Genomic DNA, 14,384 nt, shown 5'->3' with positions numbered 1-14,384 from the left:
TTCTGATTAGTTTAAAGTGATCTTCATTGAAAAGAACAGTGCTTTTCTTTCAAAAATAAGGACATTTCAAAGTGACCCCAAACTTTTGAACGGTAGTGTATCAATAGTAAATTAATAAAGTAAACATATAAATGCAGGTAAGATATTTTATTTATGAACTTCGACAGTCCAAACATTTAATTGTTTTAGACTTCTTCTTCATTTTTTATCCGTGACGCATCATCCATATGAAATCGGGATCCAGTCTGTAATATACTGAAACATCCGTGACCAAGCCGTTAATTATCAGCATCTGTGATGCATCTGTATTAAAATCCGTAACCACTCTGTATTTTGTTTCCTTTTTTATTATATATCCGTAATCCGTGATCTATTTGTATTTTATCAACCACCGGCGTGTGTACATGGGCTGTTTTGAAGTCCAAGCTGTACAGTATGACCCGGAATAATGTTCTTCTACTTGGAAAAACCTTCCCTGACTATTCCTAAGTTGCATGTGTTTATTTCCCTGAGTGTCAGAACCAAGCAATATTATAGTCGGGATTATAGTTGTGGTGTTTCTGCTCCAGACTGGAACTACATTCAGGCTCAGAGTTGGAGATAGTTATAGTTATCAGTGTTGTAGGACCAGGCCCTTACATTGGCGTATGAGCTCCAGTGCAAAGCTAAAGATGCAGAAAATCTTGGATGAACGAAAAACAACAACAGAAAAGTCTAAATTACTTTTTTTTGGCAAAATATACTGACTGAATTCGAGCATTCCTCAGTGCTGTTGTCATCTCTACTGCTTTATCAACAAGAAATCTCATCTCATTATCTGTAGCTGCTTTATCCTGTTCTACAGGGTCGCAGGCAAGCTGGAGCCTATCCCAGCTGACTACGGGCGAAAGGCGGGGTACACCCTGGACAAGTCACCAGGTCATCACAGGGCTGACACATAGACACAGACAACCATTCACACTCACATTCACACCTACGCTCAATTTAGAGTCACCAGTTAACCTAACCTGCATGTCTTTGGACTGTGGGGGAAACCGGAGCACCCGGAGGAAACCCACGCGGACACCATGCAAACTCCACACAGAAAGGCCCTCACCGGCCATGGGGTTCGAACCCGGGCCTTCTTGCTGTGAAGCGACAGCGCTAACCACTACACCACCGTGCCGCCCCAACAAGAAATCACTTTTTTTTTTTTTACTTTTATTTCTGAACTGTATAATATCCAGGAAATACACCTTGACAAAATTGTTACCGATGAAAAGCCTCAGTCCTTGGCTTGACTTTCCTGCACCTTTCTCCCACTTTTCTCCCAGCAGTAATGGATACTTTATGGTTTTCCGCTGACTCCTGGCTGCCTCGTGCGAGGCAAGGGTCCGCTAGAGCGATGGCAGTGATCACACACTCGTGTACTCGCCAGAGTTTGGAGGAGCCTGAGGAGCCACCTGGCGAAAGTACAGCCGAGACACAACAGGCTCTTTCATGCAGGAACAGTCAGGAGTCTGTGTGAAAGAGGCCCAGGAGTTAAAGCATCATGCGCTGCGTATTTGCCCTTGTTTTTCTTCCCTTCTTTAAAGTGGGGGGATGGGGGGTAAAGGGGAAATGGGCATGGCATCATGAGAAGAAGGTTTCTGGGGAAGGGCAGGGGAGTCACGTCACGTGAGCTCTGATTAGAACCAGAGAAGTGGGGATACACTCGCGAGCACCAGTGATACGTGTGTCGCATGTGTGTAATAGACTAAACAAAAGCCAAAAAAGTCATGACTGTACAGATTTGCTCACCAGTTCACCAGCTCTCACAGTACAAACACTTCTCATCGGCGGAACTTTTATACGAGTGTCCTATAAAACACTCCTGTAACACAGCCGTCTTCGTCGTGTCAGCAAGTCTCGGGTGCAGTTTAGAGCCGTATGAAGTGCTAGGTAAACATTATGATAAAGCCAGCATGTGTTCTCACAGGAGCAAACGTTTCTTCACATCTCTTTATCTCTCTTTCAGGAGGATCTACTGAACGTGTTTGCATGAATGGGCCACACATGGAGGAAGTCGAGTGCTAACATGACATACTGAACGCACGTCGAGCTCCAGTCAGCCCCCACAACCCCAAACCCCAAATCTATTCGCAACCCGGACCGTCGTTATGGTGACACGACCGGATTGCTTTCACATCTGGTAGCAATTTCAGGCCGTGTGGAAAAAAAAAATGCAGCAGAAGAAAGAAATTTATGAGTGAAGGGGAAAAAAGACAAATATTTTCTGCAATGCAAAGCAGAAAGAAGCCCAGGCTAGAGTTACGCTTGAAAGGGGTGCGATTTTTTTTTTTTTTTTAAGACTGTATGTTGCTCTGAGTCAGTAGCTGTGTGCGAGATTTTGCTACGTTGACATGCAACAGAAGGTAACGGACAAAAGCACAAAGCTAAACTGAAAAACAAAACATTGTTCTTGACATATATTAAAAAAAAAACTTTTTGGAAAGCAGAGTTGGAGATCTGCTGTTTCCTCCTCCATCCAGAAAGCATGCTTTTGGCTGTGCAAAGCGACAGGAAGAGGAAACTGCCAACATTGTTGGCGAATGTCATTGGGTTTCTACTCCACTGATTTCTGAAGCCACTCCCATATCGGACTTGGATCTTTCTCCGTGGCTGGCATGGAGCAGCGGACGTGTCGCCATGAAGGAAAAGCGCTGTTTGTGAAAAGGCGTTCGGCCCTGTCGTGGGCCTCCGAGCGCAAAACGCTGAGCTCAGCACTTTAGCAGGCAGAACCACAGGAGTGAGCTCACATGTATGTGTGTGTGCGTGTGCGCAATATATTATTTCCAGCAAAATTGAGCTTGCACTGTGATTTAAGATGTAGTGATTTCGCCTGAAATACATTATAATTAACTGGGAAACAATATAAGCCAATAAAAGCTTTGGTTTTTAGTCGTTTTTGACGTGCAATATTTAACTCACCTCATTAAACTTATTTCTGTCGCACCCTGGCAAGGGTGTCAGGATTGTTTGAAAAAAAAAAGAATCACATGATATATAAAAATGCATAACACAATGTGCTAGTTGGAAAACAAACAAACAAACAAACAAACAAACAAACACCCTCCCACCTAGTCAAAGTCATGTCAGACAAATATTACATTTAACTTATCCAGCATTGCATTTCTACATTGTTATAAAGCAGGGGTGGTGCAGTGGTTATCACTCAGTGCGTTTACATGCACATCCAAATCGAGCTACTGTCGGTAATCCCAGCAGGGGTGCCAGAGAAATCCAATCCTACATGCACACAAGGAAATCGAGCTATTGTGTGAGGTACATTGTGCACCGGGCGGCACGGTGGTGTAGTGGTTAGCGCTGTCGCCTCACAGCAAGAAGGTCCGGGTTCGAGCCCCGTGGCCGGCGAGGGCCTTTCTGTGTGGAGTTTGCATGTTCTCCCCGTGTCCACGTGGGTTTCCTCCAGGTGCTCCGGTTTCCCCCACAGTCCAAAGACATGCAGGTTAGGTTAACTGGTGACTCTAAATTGACCGTAGGTGTGAATGTGAGTGTGAATGGTTGTCTGTGTCTATGTGTCAGCCCTGTGATGACCTGGTGACTTGTCCAGGGTGTACCCCGCCTTTCGCCCGTAGTCAGCTGGGATAGGCTCCAGCTTGCCTGCGACCCTGTAGAACAGGATAAAGCGGCTACAGATAATGAGATGAGATGAGACATTGTGCACCTGAGCCACAGGTGGCGCTACACGCCCCATCATGTTGGTACACTTCCGGTTGTCATCATGAAGAAGAGCTATTCAAGAGTATAAACAAAGTTATCAGTTCCGTGTTCACAAAGTTATCAGTTCCGTGTTCCGCGTTCTCTTCCGCTGCTCGCTACTACTACTGTTGTCATGCCGACCGAGGCTGTTGTGTTTCCCGCTTGTGGTCTCGTCGCTCGTTACTTCCGGAAGGGGCAGTGCTGAAGTAAGTAGCTCGACTATGTAGCTCGATAGGGTTTACATGCACTAAGTAGCTCGGCTACAATCGCATAATCTAGGTCGCGTAGCTCGATTACGAGAAATCCAGTTCGGTTCGATTTCAGCCGAGCTAAGGTGTTTCCATGGCATTTAGAACTTCGATTTCAGTCGAGCTACGGCAGAAATTCGATTTTCTCTATGTACATGTAAACGCACTGACTGTTGGCTCAAAGCAAGAAGGTTCTGGGTTCGAATCTTGGAGCCGACTGGGGGTTTTATTGTGTGGAGTTTGCACGTTCTCTTTCTGCCTGTGTGGGTTTCCTCCAGGTGCTCTGGTTTCCTCTTACAGTCCAAAGACATGCAGATTAGATCAACTGGCCGCACTAAATTGCCCATAGTACATGAATGTTCGGCTTGAAGAAATGAAGTTTATCTTCTTGTGTTGAAAATCTCGTATTTTTCGGACAAAATACATCACAGATCCGAGTGACATATTTAACAGTTATTCCACGAAATCGAGTCCACGTAGCACCGAGTCGTCTATAAGTCATGTACGATGAGATTGAGTGGAATAGCTGTTTTATTTTATCCACATTCACTGGGTTTTGAGAAACAGAGCATTTTTTTTCAAATCTGATAAATAAAAACTTTATACAAAACGTCCGACAAAATAATTTCCATTTAGAATGTAAACAAACCGGTGAAATGACAGGAGCAATTTGCGAAAAATGCGATAATAATAATAATTCTTGAAAAATAATAAAAAAAGATACGTTCTTACCATCAAATAATTCATTCCATATTTTGTTGCTTTTTTGTATTTTTTGGAGTTTTGTTTTCAAGTAGGGCGGCACGGTGGTGTAGTGGTTAGCGCTGTCGCCTCACAGCAAGAAGGTCCGGGTTCGAGCCCCGTGGCCGGCGAGGGCCTTTCTGTGTGGAGTTTGCATGTTGTCCGCGTGGGTTTCCTCCGGGTGCTCCGGTTTCCCCCACAGTCCAAAGACATGCAGGTTAGGTTAACTGGTGACTCTAAATTGACCATAGGTGTGAATGGTTGTCTGTGTCTATGTGTCAGCCCTGTGATGACCTGGCGACTTGTCCAGGGTGTACCCCGCCTTTCGCCCGTAGTCAGCTGGGATAGGCTCCAGCTTGCCTGCGACCCTGTAGAAGGATAAAGCGGCTAGAGATAATGAGATGAGATGAGATGTTTTCAAGTAGAGTTTTTATTTCACCCTCAGTTGGTTCAGCAACATGCTCCGCCATTTTCTTCTTCTTCTTTAGGGTTTTTTGGCGGTTGGCAAACCAACTTAAAGGTGCATTACTACCACCGACTGGGCTGGAGTGTGGAACAGGAGATATTGGGGGGGGAGATGACAACCCCCCCCCAGTATATTCTTTTAGCTATTTCTGTTTCTTTTACATACTTGATAACAAAGTGATATATCTGACTTAATGTGCTCTGCCATTTTGTTTTTCTCTACTCACAGTATATGAGCTGATATCCTAGTAGTAGAGTAGGCAATCAGAGTGCACGATTACTCATATTCAGTGCATGTGGATAAAATTTATGTGTGTGTGTGTGTGTGTGTGTGTGTGTGTGTGTGTGTGTGTATATACCGTATACACAATACTGTGCAAAAGTCTTGGCTCCCTATTTTTTTCGTCCAAACTTTGTTATAGATTTCTATTTTATGGCTTCTACATTATCGAGTCAAAGCATTACAAAAACATTTTAGAGTTCCAAACGTTCAGTTTTTTCCAGCACAAAATTAAATGTTACAGAAAAAAAAAGTTTGTATCTGAGCAGCATATTACAAAGAGAGCACTTTTCAGATTAAAAAAGAAAACATAATGAAGGCTGCTGGTTTTTGGTGCAAAATGAAGAAGCGAGTGTGACAGTCAAAGTGTCCAGATGAACTGTGGCTGGTTCTATAAGATGCTCAGTAAAACCTACAGCTCATTTCCGCATAAAACTGCACTCATTGGACCTCAGACTACTATTTCTTTTAAGCAAAGGGTCGTCTTACACCAAATATTGACTTTGTTATATTGATTTATTATGGCTTACTGATTATAGTACTTTTTTAATGTTGAAATATCCATCCATCCATCCATTATCTGTAACTGCTTATCCTGTTCTACAGGGTCGCAGGCAAGCTGGATCCTATCCCAGCTGACTATGGGCGAAAGGCGGGGTACACCCTGGACAAGTCTCCAGGTCATCACAGGGCTGACACATAGACACAGACAACCATTCACACTCACATTCACACCTACGCTCAATTTAGAGTCACCAGTTAACCTAACCTGCATGTCTTTGGACTGTGGGGGAAACCGGAGCACCCGGAGGAAACCCACGCGGACACGGGGAGAACATGCAAACTCCGCACAGAAAGGCCCTCGCCGGCCACGAACCCAGAACCTTCTTGCTGTGAGGCACCAGCGCTAACCACTACACCACCGTGCCACCGTGTAGAAACATTTCATTATTTTTTAAGCCATTTTTGGTCTACAGCATGCGCCTAAGACTTCTGCACAGAACTGTATCTATAAGTCTATGTGATCTAATTTTTGTTCTTCTGTTCTTGTGCATAATGCATGAGTGCAGCATGAAAAACAAAATTATGTCTCTCTTGGTGTGTAAGTGTGAGAAATAAGGCTGATTTGCACTGTCTGGCTCCTCCCCATCACCGCTCTCTTTTCCTGTTTTGTCAGCATAATTTGTGCCGAGTTTATTAAAGAGGATCTGTCTGTAACGGAAAACAGACCTTTATCCATCTCTCTCTCTCTCTCTCTGAACCCCCTCTTTTTGTCTCTTGCTTTCTCTTTCTCCCACTTTTTCCCTCCCTCTCTCTTTCTCTCTCTAGAGGAAGTTGTGTGGCCAATCGAGGTTTCAAGTTTCAGAGACTAACAGAGAAGCCAGGTTCTCTTTCTCTCTCTCTCTCTCTCTCTACTATGTTTCAACGAAGGACAGAGAGAACGTTTGTCCTGTCTGTACCAACATGGGCAAAAACATCATGGAGAAACACTCACAAACCCATTTCCCTCTTAACAGCACACACCAGCAGGGTCAAGCGACACTGACCTGGTGTAAATCCATACACCATCCGTGTGTCCTGCTGTGACCAGAACCAGACCACCAGCTCCACTGAAACGCAATGTGCAGCGATGATTAATGAGACGTTTCGGTTTAATTCTGGATGAAATCTCGACTTGAAATCTCTGCAGAGTAAAAAGAATCAGGTCATTATGAAACGTCTTCTCGTGTGTGTGTGTGTGTGTGCGTTTTCTCTCTTCCTCCCTCCCACTCTCTCTTTTTCTCGGCTGCTTCACTGACTGAGCATGTGTTTTTCATTATCAGTGTGAGATTAGAGCTGTGGCGTTGCTGCTGTAGTCTGCTCTCTCTATAGCGCCTCTGATGTGGTCACCTCTGGACCTCAGTGTGTATTTGTGTGCGTGCGTGTGTGTGTGTGTGTGTGAGACTCTAACCAGTGTACATCCGGTCCCTGGTGTGGTGATGTCACCAGTGCAACAGCTCGAAATCTGTAAACACGACTGCTTTCTGCCTCTTTGCGCCTCTCTCTCTCTCTCTCTCTCTCTCTGGAGCTCAGAGTGCAGCACGGAGGAAACATTGGTCTATAACCGCAATGTTCATGCTAAAAGAGGATTGTTTAAAAATAATATATGGTGAAAAAAAATTACCCTTTGGATCCCTTATCTAGTATTGCAGCACAACATTTGGCACACGCTTATATCCGAAGAGGCAGGATCCCAGTTATTTTAAAGGCCCGGTCTTACAATACCAATAAATATAACTATAACTGGGGCGGCACGGTGGTGTAGTGGTTAGCGCTGTCGCCTCACAGCAAGAAGGTCCGGGTTCGAGCCCCGTGGCCGGCGAGGGCCTTTCTGTGCGGAGTTTGCATGTTCTCCCCGTGTCCGCGTGGGTTTCCTCCGGGTGCTCCGGTTTCCCCCACAGTCCAAAGACATGCAGGTTAGGTTAACTGGTGACTCTAAATTGAGCGTAGGTGTGAATGTGAGTGTGAATGGTTGTCTGTGTCTATGTGTCAGCCCTGTGATGACCTGGTGACTTGTCCAGGGTGTACCCCGCCTTTCGCCCGTAGTCAGCTGGGATAGGCTCCAGCTTGCCTGCGACTCTGTAGAACAGGATAAAGCGTCTAGAGATAATGAGATGAGATGACTATAACTACAACTATAATGATAACCATAAATAAATCAGTCCCCTGCAGTCATACATGTCAACCTATACGGAATGTCCGTATTTTATACGGATTTGATTCAATAAACGTAGTATACGGGCGTATAAATAAAGTTATACGGATTCTTTAAAAAAACTTCAATATTTATTTAGAGCTATAATCAATTCCCACGATGATAAAAGAGCGCATAACATTTAAATGTACTGTACACCACAGACAGCCAGTAAAGAGTCTTATGAAATCGCGCGTTATCTTGTGGTAGCGAGACTTCGTTCCACTTTTGATCATGCGCACACTGCATTGCGAGAATCCCGCCAACCGGGAAGTCATAGACATATAAACATAGACATCCTATTATTACGTAGACGGAGCATCCAATGTAAATTCTAAAAGCGCTGACGAGACGCGGGGCCGCCATCTTGGAGTGGTGATACGCTGCACTCAGTGTAATGCGCTGGCAGCGCTGGCTCGCATTTTTTTGTCATACATGTAGCTATGATAAAGGATAGCGGCGGGGTTATTATTCATAGTTGGCTTCACGTTAATAGAATATCCTGATATTAAGTGAACAGACGTCGGAGATTGTTGAAGTTGAGGAAACGGTGATTAATATCCTACAAAAAATGTGTGAATACTAAATACATTAGATATAAACAGCTTAACGTTTTTCTATCGGCTACAACCACCAACCTGTTGCAATGGAGAGGGTAAATTCAGGTAAAGTGGGACACTTTTTTAAAATAAAATGTGGTTTTAACAATCTAAATCCATTATAATGATTCAAATGTGTGTATGTTTTCTTTAAATAGATTGTTAAGAACATATCAAAGGGGAAATTAATCTAGTCAGTGAATTTATAAGAGCCTTTTACATCCTTCAACACAATCTTTGTATCTTTTTAACTGTCAAACAATAACCGTTTATTGCAACACGCCTCATCTGTTATAAATAGTTGTGTATGAGGAATAATTTGTTCGCTCACTTCTCTCGAAAAGATCATGGAATGAGATGGCGAAGTGTAATCTTGTAGCATTTCCTCTACTGTTATTTACAGGTTACTTTAACCGACAAACTTTTTTTTTTTTGAAACCGAGAAAAATTTGACAGGTTAACGTAGGTTAACAGCCCTACCCCATCACAATCTAGACTGTACATTTATACCCGTTGGCATTCACAATCATCATAATTTCTTCATCATTTATTTCGACTTTATCATATTTAATTTCATTCATGTCTATTATTGTCATACTCTTATGTATTAGACTAGTGCTACCTGATGACGATTTAAGTCTCTTAGCTCCTTCTCAGCTCTGGTAATATACTATTTAAAAAAAACAACAAATAGTACGGTAATGTTAAATCTTAGGCCAAGTTTACATTAGACCGTATCTGTTTCGTTTTCTTCGCGGATGCACTGTCCGTTTACATTAAACTGCCTGGAAATGCTGGGAAACGGGAATCCGCCAGGGTCCACGTATTCAATCCAGATCGTGTCAGCTCCGGTGCTGTGTAAACATTGAGAATACGCGGATACGCTGTGCTGAGCTCTAGCTGGCGTCGTCATTGGACAACGTCACTGTGACATCCACCTTCCTGATTCGCTGGCGTTGGTCATGTGACGCGACTGCTGAAAAACGGCGCGGACTTCCGCCTTGTATCACCTTTCATTAAAGAGTATAAAAGTATGAAAATACTGCAAATACTGATGCAAATACTGCCCATTGTGTAGTTATGATTGTCTTTAGGCTTGCCATCCTTCCACTTGCAAGTAGTAAGTGATATGCGCTGGGATCACACAAACAGCGGCTCAGTCCCAAATCACTGCTCGTGCGCTTCACTTGCGCGCTCTGTGAGCTGCGCAGGGCCGGAGTGCGCACCCTCCAGAGGGCACTCGCTGTTCAGGGCGGAGTGATTTGGAGCGCAGGATGCCTGCGGAGCCGAGCGTATCCGTGTATTGGTGTTGCTGTGTGCACGCGAATCGTGTGTTGGCGTTGCTGTGTGCACACTAATCGTTTTAAAAACGTTAATCTGATGATCCGCTGATACAGTCTAATGTAAACCCCACCTTACTTGTGAAAAGTAATCCCCCGCTTCTGTTTGAAATGGTTTGCTCGTTTGAGCAGGAGTACGCTGAGCACCAGCCTGGCATCTTGTCTCTTGTCTTCTTCTTCAGTCGTGTAGTATGGTGCAGTAATAGACGTTACCTTGATATATATGAGTATCTCGCGCTTATCTCACTACTCCAAGATGGCGACCGTATTTCTCGCGTCAGAACAGCCAACGCTCCGTCTACATAATAATAGGATGTCTATGCATATAAACATAGACGCCGCCTTCTGCGTAGAATCATACGTCATCCTCGCAGCCATATTGGATGTGGCAAAGTGGAGATTCTTCACCCGTCTCTGGTATACCGTCTAGACAGTAGCCGAGAATAAAGATGCCTCATTCATGTGCTGCGTTTAACTGTACCAACAGGTTTACCGTCCAAACGAGATCACATGGGATTACCTTTCACAGGTGAGACTGGAAAAATACTTTTCATTGTATTTGGTCATTATAACGTAATTTTACGAACAGATTTTCCTGACTTTGTGGCTAATATGAAGTCTCGCGCATAATAGCCGCTCGGTGAAACCTGTCTCCAAACAACGAAGTATTTCCTTCGTAACTACGCTGATAACACTTTGTGTTTTTGTCAAACATTGGAGCTTTGTATTCATTCTGAAGGTTTATTGTTATTAATATTGAATAAAAAGTAACTGGGATATATCATTGTTAATTATCATTCAAATTTTAGGTAAATTATTTTAATTTGCATCTTATATGGATTTTATAAGGGAAACACGGATTTTGGAGGTTGGTTATACAGGTTTGATTGACCAAAGGTTGACATGTATGTGCAGTTTATGTGGTCGGTGCTCACACCAGCCCGATAACGATCCCTCTAGCCCAGGCCTGGGTTTATCCGTATCAGTGAGATTTGCTTCTGGAGCCATTTTTCCAGGCCTGGACCTGATCCGATAAAACATCTGACCAATCAGGTAACTGTTTACATGTGACGTTGTCTGAGCACGTGCTATTTTTCCCCAGGCATCTTTGTACATCCTTGTCGCATCATGAAGTCACGGAATACGGATTCACGGGAAATAAAAAATATAATACAAAGCACGGATCTTTTATTCACAGATATGTGATTATGTTCCATGAAATATCAATCGTAAATTAATAAACATATAAATGCAGGTAAGATATTTTAATTATGAACTTCGGCAGGCCAAACATTGAATTGTTTTAGACTTCTTCTTCATTTTTTTTTTTTTATCTCTGATGCATCATCCGTGTGAAATCGGGAACCGATCCGTAATATACTGAAACGTCTGCGACCAAGCCGTAAATTATTAGCATCCGTATTAAAATCCGTAACCACTCCATATGTTGTATCCTTTTTTATTATATTTCCATAGTCCATGACCTATCCGTATTTTATCAACCACTGGAGTGTGTGCACGGGTTGTTTTGAAGTCCAAGCTGTGCAGTATGACCCGGAATAATGTGCTACTACTTGGAAAAAACTTCCATGACTATTCCTAAGTTGCATGGCATTTATTTCCGTGAGTGTCAGGACCAAGCGATGTGAAAGTCGGGATTATAGTTGTGGTGTTTTTGCTCCAGACTGGAATTAAATTCAGGCAGAGGGACGGTCAGAGTTGGAGATAGTTATAGTTATCGGTGTTGTGGGACCGGGGCCTTATACGTGTATGAGCAGCTGAAGGTTAAAAGTCTTGCCCAAGGGTCCCACAGAGACTCTCAGGTTCCACAAGCATGGAGCCGGCACTGGTTCAGGGAACCCACACATTTATTTATTTATTTATTTGTTTGTTTAAAACCCTGAGCCGTTGTTATTAGATGTGGGGGTTTATCAGATACTTCATAGACAATCGTATTTCTCAGTTGAAAATTCAGAATTGTTGAATCTGTGTGTGTTCAAATGCACTAAGAAATATTATTTCTATGATAAGTATGATTTCTAAGCTCTGTATAATTGATCAGAGACATAAGGTAAGTTGAGACACACCTATTTGTCTCTAGGTAAGAAAGGAAGTAATGTTGTTTTCGTAAAATAATCAGTTCCAGGCTTGTGTAAAGTTAGAAGTTAGAGCTTTAACGACAAAGTCGATTTGATTTCCTCTAAACACACACCTGATTTTTTTTAACTGTTGTTAGCTCATCCAGCTGACAGGCGATGAGTTTATGCCATCGTGTGTCGTCCGTCGTCCGTCCGTCGTCGTCCACATTTCACGAAAATCGCTTCTTCTTTCTCAATTCCTCACCAATTTTTATTCTTTTTGGCAGGAACGTAGGTCTGCCTGGGGTGCAGAGATCTGCTTTGCAGCCAGAACTACAGTCTGAGCTTCTGTCAGAGGAAATTAATCAACACATACCGACCAATCAGAATCAAGAATTCAGCGTTGCTGTGGAATTTTTAAAAAAGTGTTATTTCTCTATTTGGGAATGAACAATTACAGATTTTTAGTGTTGTGAGGTGGTGGGGTGGTGGAGTTAAACTGTGTGTGTGTGTGTGTGTGTGTGTGTGTGTGTGTGTGTGTGTGTGTGTGTGTTTATATAATACTAAGGACCAAATGTCCCCATAAGGATAGTAAGATCTGACAATTTTGACCTTGTGGGGACATTCGGATGGGCCCCACAAGGAAATTGCTATTGTTGTGTGTTTTTTAAACAAATATTTAAAATAATAAGAATAAAAGAGCCAAAAAGTTTCCTTTTCATTACTGAGGTTAAGGTTAGGGTGAGGTTTAGGTTTATGTGCAGGCACAGCATTAATTAACTGCAATAATAATTATGTCAATGGAAGGTCCTCACAAGGATAGTGAAACAAATGTGTGTGTGTGTGTGTGTGTGTGTTAGTTAGTTAATGAGTACCTTGGGGACCCAGACATGCAGGATCAAACATTCCGCCTTCATTATTCGCAGGAGGAAGCTGTACTTAAATGCTGAGTGTGAAGAAAAACAAAAGAGGGTTTTGTTTTGTTTTGTTTTGCTTTGTTTTTTACAGAAAGGATGAGAGCCTGGAGCTGAAAATGGCTTCCGCTTCCTTATTATGAATGTTTAAAACAGGGTTATTGTGTGTGTGTGTGTGTGTGTGTGTGTGTGTGTGTGTGTTAGGATGTCCCGCTGCTTAACCAGAGGAAAGGACAGGATGAGCTTCCGAAACGTCCCGACTGATCATAACCTGGACATAAGTGACTCATCAGGGATGAAGGGATGTTTGTAACAGGAGGTGTGAGACATCAGGAATAAATATCAGGGATATGAGAAACCTGCACAGGCAACATGTGAAACAATGTGAAAACGTTTCGCAGATGTGGCTGGAACACTTGCGTAACACTGAAATATTCCTGTTCAGGCACACAAAGTCCTCTCGTCCTTTCTCACACTAATTCCCCTCTCTCTCTCTCTCTCTCTCTCTCTCTCTCTCTCTCTCTCTCTCTCTCAGTACTTACCCTGAAGGTTCATTTGGATAGAAGCTCAGACAGTGAGACCAAAAGAAGGAAACAGCAAGAACAGAGGGATAGAGAGAGAGATAAATGGAGGGTGAGGGAGAGGATAGGATGGAAATGGAGAGGTATAAAGAGTGGGAGAAAGAGATAGAAAGAGAGAAAGGGTGAGGTAGATAGAGTAATAGAGAAAGAAGACTGCAGTGAAGGTGTGAGTGGAGGATAAAAAGCAAGAATTAAAGGCGGGATAGAGAGAGAGAGAGAGAGAGAGAGAGAGAGAGAGAGGAGGAAGAGAAAGAGAGCTGGAGAAAGATAGACAGGAGAGATGAGCAAAGCAAGGTGAACAAAACAGACATGAACTGTGTGGGGATACGAGTTAGACGGATAGAGAGAGAGAGAAGAAAGGAGGGCGGAAAGAGAAAGAGGAGAAGAGTGGGGGAAAGAAAGAGCAAGAAATAGACAGAGAGAGAGGAAGAGGCAGAAAGGTGAAGCAGATGAAGGGAAAAGAAAGTGGGAATGCAAAAGAAAGTGAAGGAGAAAAAGAGTGCGAAGAGAATGAGTAAAAATGATGGCAGATGATATGAATGGAGGAGAGAGAGAGAGAGAAAAGGAATGATGAGAATGAGGGGAGGAGAGAGAGAGAGCAAGAAACAGACGTGGTATTGAATGATCGAGAAATGGAGGAAGAGAAAGAAAGACAGAAGAGGA

The 14,384-nt window shown here is 43.2% G+C and overlaps 1 long non-coding RNA gene across 1 annotated transcript in view; it reads right to left on the bottom strand.

Annotated features, from left to right (window-relative positions):
• Nucleotides 1–14,384, bottom strand: part of LOC132872149 (uncharacterized) — a 17,645-nt gene extending 3,261 nt beyond the window's left edge. The window contains exons 1-5 of the long non-coding RNA XR_009651389.1: nucleotides 13,683–14,384; nucleotides 13,363–13,499; nucleotides 13,102–13,172; nucleotides 12,361–12,574; nucleotides 7,023–7,159 (exon numbers count right to left, since the gene is read on the bottom strand). This is a non-coding gene — a long non-coding RNA (uncharacterized LOC132872149). The remainder of the gene's footprint in view (nucleotides 1–7,022; nucleotides 7,160–12,360; nucleotides 12,575–13,101; nucleotides 13,173–13,362; nucleotides 13,500–13,682) is intronic.

The sequence above is a fragment of the Neoarius graeffei genome, chromosome 24 (genome assembly GCF_027579695.1).
Source record: "Neoarius graeffei isolate fNeoGra1 chromosome 24, fNeoGra1.pri, whole genome shotgun sequence".
NCBI lineage: Eukaryota > Metazoa > Chordata > Actinopteri > Siluriformes > Ariidae > Neoarius > Neoarius graeffei.
Note: the sequence above shows the minus strand (reverse complement) of the source record. Positions and strands in the feature narration are given on the sequence as shown.